Source organism: Callorhinus ursinus, unplaced genomic scaffold, assembly GCF_003265705.2.
Source record: "Callorhinus ursinus isolate GAN/ISIS: 27379988/994484 unplaced genomic scaffold, GSC_fseal_2.0 scaffold35, whole genome shotgun sequence".
Lineage (NCBI taxonomy): Eukaryota > Metazoa > Chordata > Mammalia > Carnivora > Otariidae > Callorhinus > Callorhinus ursinus.
This window is the reverse complement of record NW_027397097.1, coordinates 11915378-11924087: the sequence shown is the minus strand read 5'-3', so window position 1 is coordinate 11924087 and position 8710 is coordinate 11915378. Positions and strand designations below refer to the sequence as shown.

The 8710-nt window shown below is 38.5% G+C and overlaps 1 pseudogene; it reads right to left on the bottom strand.

Moving 5' to 3' along the window:
- Window positions 1–652: 652 nt before the first annotated feature.
- Window positions 653–8710, bottom strand: part of LOC112840750 (angiopoietin-related protein 5 pseudogene) — a 30991-nt pseudogene continuing 22933 nt past the window's right edge.

The following is an 8710-nucleotide window of genomic DNA, read 5'->3' as shown; positions in this document are numbered from 1 at the left end:
TTGCAAAAGTCTTCCTCCTTATTTGTCCTAACAAGGAATGGATGGAACTGGAGGGGATTATGCTAACGGAAATAAGTCAAGCAGAGGAAGGCAATTATCATATGGTTTCACTTATAAGTGGAACATAAGAAATAGCATGGAGGACATTAGGAGAAGGAAGGGAAAAATGCAGTGGGGGAAACCAAAGGGGAGATGAACCATGAGAGACTATGGACTACAGGAAGCAAACTGAGGGTTTCAGAGGGGAGGGGGGTTGGAGGGTGGATTAGCCCGGGGATGGGTATTAAGGAGGGCACATATTGCATGGAGCACTGGGTGTTATATGCAAACAATGAATCATGGAACACTACATCAAAAACTAATGATGTACTATATGGTGACTAACATAACATAAAAAAATAAAATATGTTGACTTTTTTTTTTACTTAAAACAAATTTTATTACATATTGTTAATGTGCTTAGTAGTAAAAGCATACATTGAGCCATGTTTTATAAAATTCTACAAAAGATTTCTAATTAAACAACACCTAGATGTCATCTATAGTTAAATTTTGGCTAAAAGGTTTGAAAGAGTAAAAAGAGAAACTATGTAAAATCCCTTCCATATTATCAAAAATAACCCTGGAATGCACACTGCAATTTAAAAGGAGATTACTTAAAATATGGATTGTAAATACTTCTAATCTTCATTGAAACAGATTTAATCCTGATAGGTGAGTTGTTTTTGGTCCATGTGCCCCACTGGATTCCAGTTGCAGGCAGTTTTCCAGGGAAGTGATGAATGCCGTTTAGGTTCACTAGACCACACTGGTTGAACCACCAGCCGGTGTTGTTACTCAGGTGACTACAGCTTTTCATGGACTGACCCCGGACTAGGCATGCGGGGCGACACCCATCATTATCCACATCTGATGTGCTGAAAGGCATTGCGTTTTGGTTTTCTTCTTTTCTGAAGCCCTGGAAAGCATCACCAGCATTTCCTGAATACTGTCCTAAGTGCATCTTAAAAAATCTTTTTTCATCTTCTAGCCAAAAGTCATCATATGATGCATAAGCAAATGTGTCATCTTCAGATTCCAATGCAATATACAGCATAAAACTGGTATTTTTCTGATTTACTTTATAAAAAAAATCTTTTTTAGTCCTAGCCAAAATTCGCCTAAAAGATCGCCAAGTCCGTCCAGATAATCACACCACAGCCTTTGGAAATCAATGACCCCGTCAACCCTCTTCTGTATCATGGTCCATCCACCTCCTCGGTAATCCATGTCACACATTACCTCAAACGGGTAACTAGATCCTTCCGGGTAGATTATATATAAACCACTTGGTGTTTTGGTGACAGAGCCAATGGTACCTTTAATATCAGTACAATCTAAACCACGTGACTGAACCGGCCTGTGGGGAAAAGGATCCAGGTGCCTTCTGAAAACTTCTGTGGTCAGAAGGAGAACCCGGTTCATGAGCTCGTTAACCTGATTGGATAAATAATCCAAGGAAGTTTGTTGCTCGTCCATCATATTTCTTAGCAGCTTTTTGGTACTCAGGTGTAGGAAACAACAGAATTTTGCAAATTTCCTTAAATCATAATAAAAAGTGTTGGCTAAATGTTAGATTGTTAGAGAAAATAGAGTGAAAAATCATGAATTTTACATGATTTTGGATAAATATGTAGACACAATAATATCTCAATCTATCTAAATACTCCAGTTAGTATAATTTTTGTTTAACCAAGAATATAACTGTCTTAACACTTCTTAATGAAACTATGCTTTCCAATAGTTTAGATGACCCCCCAAATAATTTAATCTCATGTAACAGAGAGACAACATTCTGAATATTAATTCTGACTTCATAAGATGAGAGATACAAAAGCAGGAGGTCCAGAAGTCCTCAATTCTTACCATATAAGAAAGAAAAAGGCAATAATCCATATCATGCAAGTTAATTTTCAAAAAGTTTCACTTAGTTTGTTCTATTAATGCTGTATATTTTTTATCTTTAAATTTTTTATTGTTATGTTAATCACCATACATTACATTAGTTTTTGATGTAATGTTCCATGATTCATTGTTTGTGCATAACACCCAGTGCTCCATGCAGAACGTGCCCTCTTTAATACCCATCACCAGGCTAACCCATCCCCCCACCCACTCCCCTCTAGAACTCTCTAGTTTGTTTTTCAGAGTCTATCCTCTCTCATGGTTCCTCTCCCCCTCCGATTCCCGCCCCTTCATTCTTCCCTACCTGCTATCTTCTTCTTCTTTTTTTTTCTTAACATATGTTGCATTGTTTGTTTCAGAGGTACAGATCTGTGATTCAACAGTCTTGCACAATTCACAGGGCTCACCATAGCACATACGCTCCCCAATGTCTATCACCCAGCTACCCCATCCCTCCAACCCCACCCCCACTCCAGCAACCCTCAGTTTGTTTCCTGAGATTAAGAATTCCTCATATCAGTGAGGTCATATGATACATGTCTTTCTCTGATTGACTTATTTCACTCAGCATAACACCCTCCAGTTCTATCCACGTCTTTGCAAATGGCAAGATGACATTCCTTTTGATGGCTGCATAATATTCCATTGTGTATATATACCACCTCTTCTTTATCCATTCATCTGTCGATGGACATCTTGGCTCTTTCCACAGTTTGGCTATTGTGGACATTGCTGCTATAAACATTGGGGTGCACATACCCCTTCAGATCCCTACATTTGTATCTTTGTGGTAAAGATCCCGGATGTGTAATTGCTGGATTGTATGGTAGCTCTATTTTCAACTTTTTAAGGAACCTCCATACTGTTTTCCAGAGTGGCTGTACCAGCTTGCATTCCCACCAGCAGTGTAGGAGGGTTCCCCTTTCTCCACATCCCCGCCAACATCTGTCATTTCCTGACTTACTAATTTTAGCCATTCTGACTGGTGTGAGGTGGTATCTCACTGAGGTTTTGATTTGGATTTCCCTGATGCCGAGTGATGTTGAGCACTTCTTCATGTGTCTGTTGGCCATTTGGATGTCTTCTTTGGAAAAATGTCTGTTCATGTCTTCTGCCCATTTCTTGATTGGATCATTTGTTCTTTGGGTGTTGAGTTTGGAGAAGTTCTTTATAGATTTTGGATACTAGCCCTTTATCTGATATGTCATTTGTAAATATTTTCTCCCATTCTGTTGGTTGTCTTGGTTTTGTGGACTGTTTCTTTTGCTGTGCAAAAGCTTTTTATCTTGATGAAATCCCAATAGTTCATTTTTGCCCTTGCTTCCCTTGCCTTTGGTGATGTTTCTAGGAAGAAGTTGCTGTGGCTGAGGTCGAAGAGGTTGCTGACTATGTTCTCCTTTAGGATTTTGATGGACTCCTGTCTCACATTGAGGTCTTTCAACCATTTGGAGTCTTATTTTTGTGTGTGGTGTAAGGAAATGGTCCAGTTTCATTCTTCTGCATGTGGCTGTCCAATTTTCCCAACACCATTTGTTGAAGAGACTGTCTTTTTCCCATTGGACATTCTTTCCTGCTTAGTCAAAGATTAGTTGATCATAGAGTTGTGGGTCCATTTCTGGGCTCTCTATTCTGTTCCATTGATCTATGTGTCTGTTTTTGTGCCAGTACCATACTGTCTTGATGATGACAACTTTGTAATAGAACTGGAAGTCTGGAATTGTGATGCCTCCAGCTTTGCTTTTCTTTTTCAACATTCCTCTGGCTACTCGGGGTCTTTTCTGGTTCCATACAAATTTTAGGATTATTTGTTCCATTTCTTTGAAAAAAGTGGATGGTATTTTGATGGGGATTGCATTGTATGTATAGATTGCTCTAGGTAGCATTGACATCTTCACAATGTTTGTTCTTCCAATCCATGAGCATGGAACATTTTTCCATTTCTTTGTGTCTTCCTCAATTTCTTTCATGAGTATTTTATAGTTTTCTGAGTACAGATCCTTTGCCTCTTTGGTTAGATTTATTACTAGGTATCTTATGGTTTTGGGTGCAGTTGTAAATGGGATTGACTCCTTAATTTGTCTCTCTTCTGTCTTGTTGTTGGTGTATAGGAATGCCACTGATTTCTGTGCACTGATTTTATATCCTGCCACTTTACTGAATTCCTGTATGAGTTCTAGCAGTATGGGGTGGAGTCTTTTGGGTTTTCCACATACAGTATCATATCATCTGCAAAGAGTGGGAGTTTGACTTCCTCTTTGCCAATTTGGATGGCTTTAGTTTCTTTTTGTTGTCTGATTGCTAGGACTTCTAACACTCATGTTGAATAGGAGTGGTGACAGTGGACATCCCTGTCATGTTCCTGACCTTAGGGGGAAAGCTCTCAGTTTTTCCCCATTGAGAATGATATTCACTGTAGGTTTTTCATAGATGGCTTTTATGATATTGAGGTATGTACCCTCTATCCCTATACTCTGAAGAGTTTTGATCAAGAAAGGATGCTGTACTTGGTCAAATCCTTTTCTGCATCTATTGAGAGGATCATATGATTCTTGTTCTTTCTTTTGTTAATGTATTGTATCACATTGATTGATTTACAGATGTTGAACCAACCTTGCAGCCCAGGGATAAATCCCACTTGGTCATGGTGAATAATCCTTTTAATGTACTGTTGGATCCTATTGGCTAGGATTTTGTTGAGAATTTTTGCATCCATGTTCATCAAGGATATTGGTCTGTCATTCTCCTTTTTGATGGGGTCTTTGTCTGGTTTGGGGATCAAGGTAATGGTGGCCTCCTAAAATGAATTTGGAAGTTTTCCTTCCATTTCTGTTTTTTGGAACAGTTTCAGGAGAATAGGTATTAATTCTTCTTTAAATGTCTGGTAGAATTCCCCTGGGAAGCCATCTGGCCCTGGGCTTTTGTTTGTTGGGAGATTTTGATCACTGCTTCAAATTCCTTAGTGGTTATAGGTCTGTTCAGGTTTTCTAGTTCTTCCTGGTTCAGTTTTGGTAGTTGATACATCTCTCAGAATGCATCCATTTCTTCCAGGTTATCTAATTTGCTGGCATAGAGTTGCTCATATTCTGTTCTTATAATTGTTTGTATGTCTTTGGTCTTGGTTGTGATCTCTCCTCTTTCATGCATGATTTTGTTGATTTGGGTCATTTCTCTTTTCTTTTGGATCAGTCTGGCCAGGGGTTTATCAATCTTGTTAATTCTTTCAAAGAACCAGCTCCTAGTTTCGTTGATCTGTTCTACTGTTCTTTTGGTTTCTATTTCATTGATTTCTGCTCTGATCTTTATTATTTCTCTTCTCCTGTTGTGTTTAGGCTCTATTTGCTGTTTTTTCTCTAGCTCCTTTATGTGTAGGGTTAGATTGTGTCTTTGAGACCTTTCTTGTTTCTTGAGAAAGGCTTGTTTTGTTATATACTTTCCTCTCAGGACTGCCTTTGCTGTGTCCCCAAGATTTTGAACAGTTGTGTTTTCATTTTCATTGGTTTCCATGAATTTTTTTAATTCTTCTTTAATTTCCTGGTTGACCCATTCATTCTTTAGTAGGATACTCTTTAGCCTCCATGTATTTGAGTTCTTTCTGATTTTCCTCTTGTGATTGAGTTCTAGTTTCAAAGCATTGTGGTCTGAAAATATGCAGGGAATAATCCCAATCTTTTGGTACCATTTGAGACCTGATTTGTGATCTAGGATGTGATCAGTTCTGGAGACTGTTCCATGGGCACTAGAGAAGAATGTGTATTCTGTTGCTTTGGGATGGAATGTTCTGAATATGTCTGTGAAGTCCATTTGGTCCAGTGTGTCATTTAAAGTCTTTATTTCCTTGTTGATCTTTTGCTTAGATGATCTGTCCATTTCAGTCAGGGGGGTATTAAAGTCCCCCACTATTATTGTATTGTTGTCAATGTGTTTCTTTGCTTTTGTTATTAATTGCCTTATAAAATTGGCTGCTCCCATGTTAGGAGCATAGATATTTACAATTGTTAGATCTTCTTGTTGGATAAATTCTTTAAGTAGGATATAGTGTCCTTCTTCATCTCTTATTACGGCCTTTTTTTTAATATCTAATTTGTCTGATATAAGGATTGTCAGCCCAGCTTTCTTTCGGTGTCCATTAGCATGGTAAATGGTTTTCCACCCCCTCACTTTCAATGTGGGGGTGTCTTTGGGTCTAAAAGGAGTCTCTTTCAGACAGCATATCAATGGGTCTTGCTTTTTAATCCAATCTGATAGCCTGTGTCTTTTGATTGGGGCATTTAGCCCATTTACATTCAGAGTAACTATTGAAAGATACAAATTTAGTGCCATTTTATTGCCTGTAAGGTGACTGTTACTGTATGTTTTCTGTGTTCCTTTCTGGTCTATGCTGCTTTTAGGCTCTCTGTTTGCTTAGAGGACCCCTTTCAATATTTCTTGGAGGGCTGGTTTTGTGTTTGCAAATTCCTTTAGTTTTTGTTTGTCCTGGAAGCTTTTTATCTCTCCTTCTATTTTCAATGACAGCCCAGCTGGATATAGTATTCTTGACTGCATATTTTTCTCGTTTAGTGCTCTGAAGATATCATGCCAGTCCTTTCTGGCCTGCCAGGTCTCTGTGGATAGGTCTGTTGCCAATCTAATGTTTCTACCATTATAGGTTACATATCTCTTCTCCTGAGCTGCTTTCAAGATTTTCTCTTTGTGTCTGAGACTCATAGTTTTACTATTAGATGTTGGGGTGTTGACCTATTATTATTGATTTTGAGAGGGGTTCTCTGTGCCTCCTGGATTTTGATGCCTGTTTCCTTCCCCAAATTAGGGAAGTTCTCCGCTATAAGTTGCTCCAATATGCCTTCTGCCCCTCTCTCTCTTTCTTCTTCTTCTTGGGATCCCAATTATTCTAATGTTGTTTCATCGTATTGTATTGCTTATCTCTTGAATTCTGCCCTCATGATCTAGTAGTTGTTTATCTCTCTTTTTCTCAGCTTCTTTATTTTCCATCATTTGGTCTTCTATATCGCTGATCCTCTCTTCTGCCTCATTTATCCTAGCAGTTAATGTCCGCATATTTGATTGCATCTCATTAATAGCCTTTTTGATTTCGACTTGGTTAGATTTTAGTTCTTTTATTTCTCCAGAAAGCGTTTCTCTAATAACTTCCATACTTTTTTTAAGCCCAGTTAGTATCTTTAAAATCATGATTCTTAACTCTCGGTCCAATATCGCACTAATGTCCATATTGAGGAGGTCCCTGTCAGACGGTAGTACCTCTTGTTCTTTTTTTTAGGTAATTTTTTTTTTGTCTTGTCATTTTGTCCAGAGGAGAATAGATGAATGAGAGAACAAAATGCTAACAGGTTAAGAACATCCCCAGAAAATATACTCTAAACAAATCCGAAAAGACCTGAAACCAGTGGAAAAGGAAGGGAAAGAAAGAAAAAAGAAAGAGAAGAAGAAAAAGATAAAAAAAAAAAACCAACCAAACAATAAAATCAGAATATGATCATATATGATCAGGCTGGCGTATAGATTAGTGCCACACACTAGATTTTTGGTGTATTTTGGTCTGTTAGAAGAAAGTGCCTACTAAAACTTTAAAAAGGAAGACTTATATATGTACAAAATAAGGTTTGATATGATGAAGGGATGGAATATGACTGTAAAGATGCAAATTTTAAAAAAATTTTAAAAAAGGAATTGATAAGAAGGTGTTTGACAAAATAATGAAGAGAATTAAAAGAAAAGGAAAGAAAGAAACAAAAGGGGGAGAGAATGTAATCAGGCAGGAGATTGGAACAAAGCCATGGACACTAGAGATTTAGGGTATACTTTGATATGTTAGAAGAAACTGTATCTCAAAAACTTTTTTTAAAGTTTTTATTGTTATGTTAATCACCATACATTACATCATTAGTTTTTGATGTAGTGTTCCATGATTCCTTGTTTGTGCATAACACCCAGTGCTCTATGCAGAATGTGCCCTCTTTAATACCCATCACCAGGCTAACCCATCCCCCCACCCCCCTCCCCTCTAGAACCCTCAGTTTGTTTTTCACAGTCTATCGTCTCTCATGGTTCGTCTCCCCCTCCGACTTACTGTATCTCAAAATTTTAAAGAGAGAACAACTTATATATATATGTGTGTGTGTGTGTGTGTGTGTGTATATATGTATGCCAAAAATAAGGATAAGTACTAGGAAGGGATAGAATATGACTAAAAATGAAAAATAAAAAATTTTTTTTAAAAAAGGGATTGATAAGATGTTGGTTGGAAAAGGGAAAAAGAAAAATTAAAAACAGTTAAAAAAATTAACTTTGAAAGACTAATGAATCATGGTAAAAAAGCCATGATTTCAATGTGCAGTATTCCCCTAGCACTGGAGTTCTCCCGTTCTCATTGGTTGATAAATTTGGTCTTGGCTGGCTGTTCTTGCTGATTTTCTGGGGATGGGGCCTGTTGCCATGGTTCCCAAATGTCTTTGCGGGAGGCGGAATTGCCCCACCCTTGCCGGTCCAGGCTAAGTAATATGCTGGGGTTTGCTCTCAGGAGCTTTTTTTCCCTGCAAGCTTTCCGTACACCATTGGAGGACGAGAGTGAAAATGGCGGCTTCCCAGTCTCTGTCCTGGAGGAGCCAAGAACTCGGAGCCCCGCTCCTCAGTGCGCCCACAGAGAAAAGCAGTCAGTCACTCCCATCTCCCTGGTCTCTGGCTGCACTCCCTGCTCCCCCGGCCTGTGACCGAGTGTTTCTGTCTATGGCACACGACTCCGTGAGTCTCC